The sequence below is a fragment of the Hyaena hyaena genome, unplaced genomic scaffold (assembly GCF_003009895.1).
Source record: "Hyaena hyaena isolate Hyena2069 unplaced genomic scaffold, ASM300989v1 scaffold_664, whole genome shotgun sequence".
Lineage (NCBI taxonomy): Eukaryota > Metazoa > Chordata > Mammalia > Carnivora > Hyaenidae > Hyaena > Hyaena hyaena.
Window position 1 is genome coordinate 973,847 of NW_024081298.1, and position 13,288 is coordinate 987,134.

The window sequence follows — 13,288 nt, forward strand, 5'->3', positions numbered from 1 at the left end:
TGTCTTCTTTGGAAAAGTGTCTATTCATGTCTTCTGCCCATTTCTTCACTGAATTACTTGTTTTTTTAGGTGTTGAATTTGCTAAGTTCTTTTTAGAATTTGGATACTAACCATTTATCAGATATTTCATTGCAAATATCTTCTCCCATTCCACATGCTACCTTTTAGTTTTGTTGATTGTTTCCTTCACTGTGCAGAAGCTGATTCACAGTTTATAAAAAGTCAGCTAGCTATATGAGGAAACAGACAGAGGTAAATATAGAAGATGAAACACCAGTTGGAACATATTTTCATTGGAACACAGATGATGGTGACCTGGATGAGAGCTGGAAAGGAGTGAGGTTGTCAGAACTGGGATATATTTTGAGGTAATGACAAGTGGATTTGTAGATAGGTTGGATGTGAGGACTGTATAAAGAAAAATCAAGGATGACTTCTATGCTTTTGGCCATGACAAAAATTGAGGGAGAATTGTGAAAGAAACAGGTTTGGGTTTGAGGAAGTAAGAAGTTAAAAGTTTAGTTTTATCTCCATTAAGGATTTATATTTTTTTTAATGTTTATTTTTGAGAAACAGAGAGAGAGAGAGAGAGAGAGAATCTGAAGCAGGGTCCAGGCTCTGAGCTGCCAGCACAGAGTCCGATGCGGGGCTTGAACTCACAAACCGTGAGCTCATGACCTGAGCCGAAGTTGGATGCTCAATCGACTGAGCCACCCTGGAGCCCCAAGGATTTTTTTAAAAAATCTGTATTAAGATATGATTCACATACCACAAAACTCACATATTTAAAGTTCAATTCAAGAATTTTTTAGGAAATCACAGAATCAGACATAATCCAAGTTTAGAGCATTTTATCACTGCAAAAAGAAAACTGTATTTTCCTGGACTGAGGCAACCACTAACCTGTATCTGTCTCTATAGATTTCTCCATTCCTGCCATTTCATGTTGAGGAATGTTACAACATGTGGTCTTTTATGAGTGGATTCTTTCATTGAACTTAATATTATCCATCACCACTTTAATTGTTTTAATTGCAAAATAGTATTTCACCATAGAGATATACCGCAGTTTGTTTATACCTTTATCAACTTATGAACATTTGTTTCTACATTTTGGTTACTGTGAATAATGCTGCTATGAATGTGTATACGTTTTTATTTGAACATATTTTTCATTTCTCTTCAGTATATAATGAAGAGTGGAATTGCTGGGTTATGTAGTATCTCTATGTTGAACATTTTGAGAAACCTCCAAACTTTTTGAAAGTGGCTGCATCATTTTACATTCCCACCAACAATGAATAAGGGTTCTAATTCCACTACATCCATGTCAACCCTTGTTATTGCCTTTGTTTTTCACAGTAGCCATCCTAGTGGGTATGAAGTAGTATCTCATTGTGGTTTGGATCTACATTTTCCCAATTACTAATGATGCCAAGCATCTTTTCATGTGCTTATTGCCTATTTGTATATCTTTGGAGAAATGTTCAAATTTTTTTGCCTGTTTTTAAGTTAGGTTATTATTATTATTGTGTTGTTGTTATTGATGAGTCGTACTGCTTCTTTATATTCTGGATATAAACCCCTTATCAAATGTATGATTTGCCAGTATTGTTTTCCTCTTTCTTTTGACTGAATTTTAAGTCTTATGATGGTTTTGTTTGTAGCACAAAAGTTTAAATTTTGGTATAGCCTAATTTAGGTAATTCAGGTAGACTATCTGAAACTTCACAGGAGAGATCATATTGGGTAGAAATTGGGGAGTAATCAGTGTATAGATAATCTTTAAAATAGATTATCAGTGGGCCTTGATAGGATCACTCAGAAAGAGAGAGAGAGTAGAAGTAGGCAAGTCCTGAAGGACACAGTTTATAATCATTACACGTAGCACTGAGGTTCAGTGTGTGCCCCAGAACACTAGAATAATCTACCAATAAGGAGGACCTAACCTAATGAATATACACAAAGACTGCCCACTTAGGGATAGGGCAGATATCTCCCTGGAAGATCTTGTGAGATGGTTTCCACTCTGTGGCCACTATAGTAGAACTGACTTACAGAATAAACTGGAAAAGAATTTTCTCCATATGATCTTGACTTCCTAGGAACCTTCCAACACTGGAGGTACTCCTTTATCAAACCTCTGTATGAAGTGTGCAAACTGGCCAAAGTGGCAAACCCAATCCATTCCAGCTTGTTTAAGCTAACAAAGAAAGAATTTTGCAGGGAAAATCAGGTAGCTCACAGAATCCTTGTCATCAGGTCAAATGACCAGGAACCACGTTCAGCCCTAGAAGCATGCTACAGCACTTGCCTGCGTGGGGACTGTCCCTGTGACTGTTGCCACAACCCAGACTTCTGATGCCAGGAATTCAACTTCTCTCAGATGCCAGGTACTTGATTTAATTGAAACTTCCTTTTAGTTTGTTTTATTTTTAAGTGTATTTATTCCGGGGGGAGGGGGGGAGGTTGGAAGCACATGCATGCATGAGTGGGGGTAGGGCAGAGAGCAAGGGAGAGAGAATCTCAAGCAGGCTCCACGCTGTCAGCAAAGAACCCGATGCAGGGCTCAAACTCACGAACTATGAGATCATGACCTGAGCCAAATTCAAGAGTCCACACTTAACCGAGTGAGCCACCCAGGCACCCCTGCTGCTGCCCCTTTAAAGCAAGATCCTCACCTGCTACTTGTACCAGGAAAATAGATGCTCAGCACTTTGCCTGTTTCCTCACACTGTGAATTGAAACCTCATGTGGGTGCACCTGCTTGCTGGAACCAGGGTGATCTGCTTGCATCTTAGTTGCATAGGATGGGGAGAAATCGGCTTTTCTGGATTTTCTCTTGAGAAGGTAAAGCTGGCAGTGGAGAAACTCACAAAATGTAGAAGACAGTTCAAAAGGTGATGGGAGGTCGTGCATGACAGGTCTCCACCATAATGTGCCATGTATACCAAGCAATTACAGCATTTCACTATTACCCAGTGAGGGAGGTGGGGGTTCATCTGCAGATAGCATCTCATTAATGATGGTTACCGTCAAATTTTTCCATTTTGAAGTGACAATTTCTCCACCTAAATATAACATGAACTATATTTGTGAATTAACAAGTTTATCATCCATTTGCATTTCTTTTAGAATAGGCCTAATGACTAGATGGTAACTCATTATATATATGTAAGGTTATAAACATTTTAATATACATGAGCAATTCACTGACCTTACATTATTGAAATTAATAATTTCTCTTCATAGAGAAAGAGTTTTGTAATGTTACTCATTTTAATGATATCTACATGAATTATTTTTGTCTGTGAGATATCTGGCAAAGAAAAGTCACCATGAAGATATATATAGTACTTACTATTAATTTATTATAAATCCTTAAAATAGCAATTTAATGTGGCTTGAATAAAAAATAATTTTGCATTGCTTAGCCATTGATTTTTTTACTCAATTTTATTAGGGTATAATTTACATAAAATGAAATAAACCCTTTTTTTATATTTAATAAAATTTGATAATATATCTACCCAAATAATCACCAGCCACAGTCAAGATATAGAACATTTCTATAATCCTCCAAAGTTCCTTCATGTCCCTTTACAACATCTTCACCTGTCTAGCCCTATGAAACTGCTAACCTACTTTCTGCCACTACAGACATTGATTTTTTTTTTCAAATTATCGAGGCATAATTTACATAGACGATAATGCATTCATTTTAAGTGTGCAGTTTGCTAGAGCCGTTGATTTTCATAAAGTAAAATTACTGTCTCTATAATGTTTTGCTCTTGAATTCTCTTACTAATCATTTGGTTACATACGAAAGCATTATATAAATTCTCTTTGTTTTCTATACACACAAACTCACAGAGTCACTCTGTACATTCTGCACAGAGCTATGTGATATCACAATGTTCTTTATCCATAAACTGTTCTTGAAAAATTGCTGATACAAAGGTCAGGGAAAGCATATATAAAACTAGGCTACTGATTTAGACCAAGCTTCTATTAGCTACTGCCACACATCCATGAATCATAAGGTCCCTGAAATGTAGATATTAGTGTTATTCCTACCTAATCACTCTTACCACATTATTTTAAAGAAGTTGGAGGTATGAATCATGAGTAAACAAATGAATAAATAAATATACATGGTTGGTGATTCAATGTTTCGTGTGTGGGAAAGGCTGGATAGAGTACATGTTATCCAGGGACTTCTACTAATGGTACAGTTCTCCAAAAGCTTATTTGAAGCTATTAGCATGTTTTATGAGTTATTGATTTCTAAATGTCTTCCCAGTTTGGCAAGAGAATCAGATCTTAGAGGATAATGACAGCTAATCCCTTTCATCAGGTAGGATGGATAATGGTTTAAGTGTAGTCCAGCTCCCTGGATATGAAATGAGTAGAATTTTCCACAGTATGGTGCCCCAATTTGCATGTGAGTTATAGTAATAAATTCTGGGAGCACATTATTATTGCTTAGAAATATGAAGCCCTTGAGAACATTTTCAGGAAGGGGCTCCTGAACCATTTACAATTTGCAAATGAATAAGAGTAGCAATTGTACAATCAGTTAATGGTCATCGTACAATCAATCTATCACTTCTTTTTAGCAGGCATGTATTGTGAACATATTGTGCATGAAGCACCACTTATAGCCACAGTGATACACAGATGAAGGAAGACTTTTGAAGGCTTTTGCCCTCAAGTTCCTGCTTTAAACAGGCAGGAAATAAAGAGCATTCAATAAACATCTGGAGCATAGAATGCTAAGGAGAAATATATCAGGGTGCCATGGCAGCAGGAATTAAAGAACATTGGATTTAGGCTGAAAGAATTACAGAAAGCTTTCCAAAGGTTATGATATTTTTGTTAAGTCAAGGAGGACCAGCAGAAATTAGCCAGTGAGAGGAATCAGAGTCTGTCTGGTTGCCTTCCTAAGAAACTTCCTATTATTAAAAGTCACATTATAACACATTATCTGCTTCGATGGAGAAAGATAGGTAAGAAGCTAAAGGGCTACAAGATTGTAATGTAGTTGTTTTTTACTTCCATAGAAATGTCAATGATAAAGATAGCTCTCTTGTTAAGGGTTTGTTTTTGTATTATAAACAACAACAAAAAAATAACAAAATAAGCAAAATAAAAACTAAATATTTTTTCTTTTACTCTTTGGTCCATGCTGCCTCAGTTCCTTCTGTTGCTGAGTCCGGACCTCACAATGTGCCTGCTGCGTTTATTACAGGTTCCAAAGGTGAAGAAGATAGCTCAGGACTATAGGTCCAAAGGAAAATGTTGACAGGGTATCTGCCATGTGCTCAGAACAGTCATGTGTTTCTATGCTTTGTCTGCATGAGTTTGTTTTTCCACCCTCGACTAATGAGCTATTAATTCCCAATAGAGATTGTCTTGCAATCAATAATAGTTTACAGACTCTAAAGTAGGCTTTGTAATTAATTGATTGCATTATGTCTGATTCCCATGTATAAAAGATTTTTCTGTTGGAAAAATGCCTGAAATTTGGTGTGATTAGAGAGCATCAGGGGCTGTTGAGAGTGAGGCTGGACAAGTAGCCAGACCCTGGAGACCTTTGTGTTCCAAGCTAAGGGATTTGGATTTTATTCCAAAGCAAGAAAGGGTGATTGGTGGATGAATTTCAGGGAAAGTTGAGAGATAGCGTAAGATTTGAATTTAGAAAAGCCCCTGCCCCAGCCGCAGTGTGAAATAAAGATTGGTGGGTTGGGAAGTGATGAGAGAGACCAATTAAAGGCTATTAAGATAATGAGGACCTGAAGTAAGGCAGTAGTGAAACAAAGAAGAGTTCAATTTAGAGAGATAAGGAACATGGAATGATTTTACTTAGTGACAAGATGGATGTAGGGTGTGTGTGTGTGTGTGTGTGTGTGTGTGTGTGTGTGTGTATGTGGGGGGGCAGTGTGTGTGATTCTGTAAAGGGGTGTCTAAATTAACTCCTATTTTTCTGATTCAGGGCTCCCAAGTGAGAGAAGGGAGACAGGAAAAGCAGGAACAGGATTTCTTGCGGGGGGAGCGGTGGAAGAAAATAGCTCATGCATGAATTTAATGTGTGTATGGGACATCAAAGAGGAAATACCCTATAAATAGGTCTGAAAACCAAGGAATTTGCATCACACATACGGGATTTTGGAAAATAAAATTTTATCAAACTAAAACATACACCTTGTTAAAACCATCAAACTGTATAAAGAAAAATCATGACTATCAGTTTATGCAGTTATCAATTTATTGCCTCTCATTTCTGAGTCCACCCTCATTGCCTGCTCTGCAGCAATGGACCCAGACCTTGTGAACATTTCCCCTTTGCAGCAAGTACACGTTAAGCTTTCACATTAGATGGTGCTGGAAAGGCACTGGAAAAGGAAGAGATTTCTTGCTGATTCCTGTGTGTTCCTTTGATCAGCTCCTGCAGCATGGATGGATTTTGTTGGGGCCAGAGCTTGAAGCATAAGCTGTGGGCTCTGGCAATGTGCACGGCTTCTCCAAAATGCAGTGACCTGCAGCTGCCTTGGAAGTCTTCTCTGGCCGCTTTGCAGCAAGTTCCTCCATTTGGCGTCTCTCTGTCAATGACTTTCCCACGAATGGCTTCTCTGGCATCTAAGAGGGTGGATTTCCAGCCAGCTCCAGATGACAGATGGCCAGAAAATTCCATGGCATGGCACTGCTGTGAATCCTCTGTCATCCAGTGAGCCACAGCTGTGTCCTCTTCTGCAAGGTCTGGATCTCATCTTAGCAGCATGCACTTTGCCCAAGCACTCTAGCTCAGCCCTAGACACAGTGGCTGCTCCTTTCCATCTGCTGCTCCTATATTCTTCAGAGTTCTCTTTAGTTCTTATTAATCAATCTTTTATTACTTCCCATCTTTGACAAATATGGGAAGTCCCATATTTGACTTCCCATCTTCAAATTACTGGGGTGTTTCTCCTGATTAGAGCCTGGCTGATACAGTCCTCTTTTCTGCCTCTCCACGGACAGAGGCGATAACTTCTCACTTTTTAAATTTTTTTTTTATTTTTTAAGATTTTATTTTTAAATAATCCATACACCCAACATGGGCCTCGAATTCACAACCCCAAGATCAAGAGTCACATGCTCCTCCAACTGCACCAGCCACATGCCCCTGATTTTCCTATTTTTAATTACTTCTCATTTTCACTTTTCTGATTTCATTTTGGTGGTTCTAAGATAAATGATGATTGGGTGTATTTCTTTCTTTCTTTTTTTTTTTTTTTTACAGATAGCTTATTGTCAAATTAGTTTCCACATAACACCCAGTGCTCATCCCCACAAGTGCCCTCCTCCATGCCCATGCCCCCCTCCCCCCCACATCCATCAGTGCTCAGTTTTTGTCGAGTGTATTTCTGTACTACCCATGTCACTTCTCTTCCTTTCTCCCTTCTGCTATCCCTTCCTTCTCCCCTTGAAACTAATATCTATCAACAACTTTGTAATGTGATAATATTAATACTTTCCTCCTTTGCCCCATCTTTTTGCCCCATTTTCATCTCCCTCTATGTATCAGCTCTGCTTTAATTTTCTCAAAAATTTTTTAATTTGATAAAATTTACATTCTAATCTATAGCCTAGAATAAATTGTATATAGATAAATTCTTAACATTGAAGGCCTACAAAATAGCGTTCACAGTATTCCAAGCTACTTTTAAAAATGTTGCTTGGTGAGCCAGATAATCTACTATGAGTATGTGCCTTTCTTTAGAATTACAGTCAGGATTCAGTGTCATCCAAAAGAGAATAATCCCAGTGTGAAGTTCAGAAGAATTCTGTTTGTCATTTACTCAGACTCAACACTGTATTTTAGTTTCACTTCATATTTAAGTTGCTTTCTTCTATAGTTTTCCTGTTTCTTTTTCATCTGCGTTGTTTTTGTCTCTCACTGTTTATTTATTTGCATCATGAGCATAAATGCACAATGGTCCTGAGGTTTTCATGCCCTCATCCATACTGTAGATTGTATTGAATTCTCCCTCCTTCCCCTTTTCCTTAGAGGTCTCTCTCTTAGAAGTCTCCATTCTTCTTTTCTGGACTAAGATCTTTATTTTCTATGCCTGCTGTTTCTGTCTCATTGTGTTAGCCTCTTGGCCGCATGGTCTCCATTTGTTTCCATTTGTCTCACTTTCTATCCTTCATCCTGTTGTATGTCCCAGGAGGGTGGTTTTTTATGGACTGCAAAAACAAGCTTTTTTTTCAGTTGTTGGATTTAGACAATGGAAGGGATCATATTGGAAGGTGAAAGGAAGGTGAAATTGATGTATTTGTTCCTATGGAAACCTCCCTGCTGAGCCATATATGGGCTGTAGTTGAATTTCTCTACAGAGAATCATTGCTCCTACTAGGCTTAGCAAGTATTAATAAAGCCTAATGAGTAGGCTCTTGGAACTGCTACTTATTCTTGCCCTTTCACACCCGGGAATAGTAGCTGCTTCCCACTGTTCCTAGACTCAGGGTGGCTCATTATTTCTGATTGGATTCCCATGATCACTGACCACGCTTTTGTAAATTATCTAGGTTTAAGCTCTCTTCAATACCCATTTTGTGGGTGATATTTTGTGTCTGTGAGGAACCTTACTGATATAGGCCCCCATGTCATTTTCTTTTTGGTAGATGAATATATGCATTCAGAAAAGAGATCAATATTTTTGCTTAATCTCCTATTATCACAGATAATTGAGAGTATAGATGAATCAGAATCAGCATATAGGAGAATCAGAATATAGGTGATATTTGAAGCATAGAATAAAGATAAGGTGACCCAAGGTTATGTTTTGGAGCACAAGTTGCATTCTTGCCAGTTTTGGAGGGCCTATATTAGCAGCTTACCTTTAAGAAGTTAATCAGCTGAATGTGGGCACATTTAGAGAGTTTAACTCAAACTGAGTATTGTAGGAACTTTTTTTTTTTAGCAACTTATTGGTTTTGCATAAAACTAGGTAAATAACCGATTAATTTATACAACATTTCATTGATAGAGGAATTCTGTATTTGGAGATTTTTTAGAGTTTATTTATTTTGAGAGAGAGAACATGCATGTATGTATGCAAATGGGGGAAGGGGCAGGGAGAGAGGGAGAGAGAGAGAATCCCAAGCAGGCTCCATGCTGTTAGTGCAGAGTCTGAAGTGGGGCTCAATCTGATGAACCATGAGGTCATTACCTGAGTCAAAATCCAGAACCAAAATCCAGAGTTAAAGCAACTGAGCCACCCAGGCATCCCTATTTTTGGAGATTTTAGGCTGATTGCTTATTTGCTTTCTGTACCTGCAAAGTTTGTTGTTACTCTATAAAGTAGAACATAACATCACTTATGTTGACAATTTTAGTTGAAAATTTTTATTACAGCATGTTGTAATTAGTAATACACATGAACATTCTAAAGGGCAAGGGTAGATTGGAATTGATGTGTCTTGAGGAAAATGCAAGTGATCCCAGAGACATTATAGACAAGGATAGGTTGGGGTTCATCCTACCAGAAAGTTAAGTGCATAGTCACAATGCATTGAGGGATACATAAGGTCACTCTCTCTGGTCTAAACCTTTACTCTTTCTAGTCTTTCATGTCACTGTTTTCCAAGTCTCTCAAAATTCTCCTTATTCAAGTCCTTACTCTGGTTAGCTAATGAAGTGGGGGAGGAGAGGAGGGAGCACAGGTACAGCTTGATGTGGTAATTAACTACTCCAAAATCCCTGAGTCCATTGATAGGGGTTGAGATGGATCACATATGCTTAAAATAAAACTGCCCCTTCCTCAACAGAAGCTAAGAGAGAGATGTTACATTAGATTAAGACCATTTTACTTCTAACTTTCTATTCTCATTGTTAGGAAGCCCTAGAAATCCATCCTTCTCTATGTGCTAACACTCACAGCCTATCAGCATAGCATCTGTTATCATATGTATGAGGACTACTCTATTATTCCATTTATGTCTATTTATGTTAGTCTCCAAAGAAGTCCCCAGACATCTAGGTCACCTCTCCTTTCCTAGACTCTAAACTCCACTGCGTTCCGTATACCCCCATTCTGTTCTCTTTCCCTACCTTTCTCCAACCTCTAAAATTCTGCCATTGTTTCCTTTGGAATTCGAGTTCTATTAGAAGTAAAATCTCCTGTTCCTCAAACTATTCTTTGGTTATTCTTTTCATCTTCTCACTCCAAATGAAACCTCACTGTCTCCTAAGTTTTCTGCTTTCCTGACGTCTGTCTCAAGTGATGGCTGTTGTTGTTCCTTAGCTTTCTCACCACTGGGCCTGAGAGCGGAGAAGGTCTCTTCCTCATACCTCATTGCTGCTTCCAGACCATTCTTCATTTTCCCCACCTACAACCTTTCAACACTGGATCTCATGCCACCATATTATAGCCATCATTGCCCCTTATTATTTCCAGCACTTACTGATAAGTAAAATAAGAGTCTTTTCCTCTTATTTTCTCTGGTTTTATTTGTGGCTCATTCTCTAATACACTCATAATGATATGGTTTTGAAGTGATGGAGTGGAGGTCAAGAGCTGATGGCCAAGAAAGACTTGAAACGTTTTTGGTGCTAAAGTGTAGTTTTATTAAAGCACAGGGACAGGACCCATGGGCAGAAAGAGTTGTACTGGGGTTGTGAGGAGACACTGATTATATACTTGGCAGTTGAGGGAGGTAAAGGCAAGAAGTTTCCAAATCCTTTTGGATCTGCTAAAGAAAACTCACAGGATCCTCGATATGTTAAAGAAGACTCAAAGGACACTGGAGCCCTAGCTATTGTCAAGGTAAGGTTGTTTTTCCTTTTAGCAAAGTATTATCATTAATACAGTAGGGAGTTCTTGGAGAAATGTTATACTCTGCCTGCCTTAAGTATTTGTCAATGGGCTGCAGGTTATAAAGCAATTTAATTTTATCTATCATTTCCTTTTGCCTCCGTTTCTCACATCAATAATTCTTGCTAATTTTAATATGGACACAAAGAATCCTTCCAACATCCTGACCTGTTAGTTCCTTGAACTCTTCTCATGGCTATATCCTAGACTTTGTCATTAGTCTTAATTCCATAATCTTAATTTCATATATCCTACTCCTTAACCAGCACCTCCTCTTAGCTCACCTCCGGCCATCCTTTTACCTCCACTGAGACCTACAGTTCATTGATCCACCATCTTTAAACTGTCTGTCTCCTTGTGACATCTTCATTATACTTCTAACCCAGCCTCATTCATGCACAATCATCATCATCTTCCTGACATTCACTTTTGACTCACTTGCCCTGCCTCTCTTTTCATTGCACTGCTTCATGAAACCACAGCTGCATTGAATTCTTCCTTTTCTGGGCCTACAACCATGCAGCTTCATGTTGCTATACAAAGAATATAGAACCATGTGGACTGATCTCATTTAAATACAATGTATAAACCTCAAGTGGGCCCTAAATGTTGTCAGGCAATCATATTGGCCCATTCAGTCTCGCATTGTCCTTTCCAACCACTTAACATTTCTTCTCTTCCCTTAAACCCATAACCTTTTCTTCCCATCATCACTCTCAACTTCCTCACCAAGAAAATTGAAGCAATAAATAGAGAAATTCCCTGCAATGTCTACCACCATATCTACTGGCATTTAAATCCTCATACTCTGCCTCCCTGCCTATTGCTACAAATCAGCTGTCCATGCTCTATTTAAAATTCATCCATCCTCGGGTTGCCTGGGTGGCTCAGTCGGTTGAGCGGCGACTTCAGCTCAGGTCATGATCTCATGGTTCGTGAGTTCGAGCCCCGCATCAGGCTCTGTGCTGACAGCTCAGAGCCTGGAGCCTGCTTTGGATTCTGTGTCTCCCTCTCTCTCTGACCCTGCCACACTTATGCTCTGTTTCTCTCTGTCTTGATAAAGAAAAAACACATAAAATTCATCCATCCTCCTGTGCACATGATCCCTTTCCCTCTTGGTACACAGACATTTGCTTCACAGCTTTTTCTTCTACATATTTTCTTTGCTGTCTACTAGATCTTTCCCATCAATATGCAAACACAGTTATTTTTTCCATCTAAAATCAAATCTTCTCTTGGCCTCATTCTCTTACCAGTTACCCCCTTTTCTTTAATCTTCATTAATGCAAAACTTCTGAGGAGTTGTCTCTATTTTCTGTCTTTAATTTCTCTTCTCTCATTTTCTTTTCAACTAATTCCAGTCAGGATGTCTCCTCAGCACCCCCATAGAATTGACCTCTGTCAAGGTAACCAATGATATCCATATCACTACTTACTATATCTGGTGGCCAATTCCCAACTCTCATCTTGATTTATCTATCAGCACATTTTTTGGGGGGTACAATATGGTGATTCATATCTATCTGCTTATTTGACATAGTTGATCACGATGAGGGAATCAAAGGCAAACTGAGGGCAAAGCACAAGTTCATTCCCCTGCCCCCTTGGGATGTGTGATATTTCTCAGGCACTCCGGGCTGCCCAAGAACAAAGGAAAGGGAAAAACAAAGGGTTTACTGATAGAGATCACAGTCATGCAGGACTTGAGTCTCCATCAGTTTGCAACTATTTTAATGATTTACAAGAAAAAAGGCATTCTCCAGAAATTTATAGACTTAATTTTCTGGAGCCCTAACATCTCTCTTCCCTCCACAGTGATGTGGGGAACAAAGGCAGGAAGAAAATGTAAATAAAATTAAATTTCTTTATAATCTGCAGGCCAATGACAAATACTTGAGACAGGTAGAGTAAAACATTCTTCAGGAACTCCCAACTGTTTTAATGTTAATACATTGCTAGAGGGAAAAATAACATTAGGTCAACAATAGCAAGGCCTCCAGTATCTTCGGAGGCTTCTTTAGCATATGGAGGTCCTTTTGGGAATTCCCTTTGTTTCCCTTTGCTTTTACCTTCCTCATCATTACCCACGCCCCCAACTCCCGGTGTATAATCAATTACTCCTCACAACCCCAGTGCAGCACTTTCTGCCCAAGAGGCCTGTCCCTGTTCTTTAATAAAACCACCTTTTTGCACCAAAGATGTTTCAAGAATTCTTTCATGGCTGTCAGCTCAGAAATCCACCGCCACACCCAAACCACATTATTCACACGTTTTCCTTGATTCAATTTCTTGTTGTTTTTTTTTAATGTTTTTTATTTATTTCTAGGAGAGAGAGAGATAGACAGCGTGAGCAAGGGAGGGTCAGAGAGAGAGGGAGTCACAGACTGAAACAGGCTCCAGGCTCTGAGCTGGCAGTCAGCACAGAGCCCGAC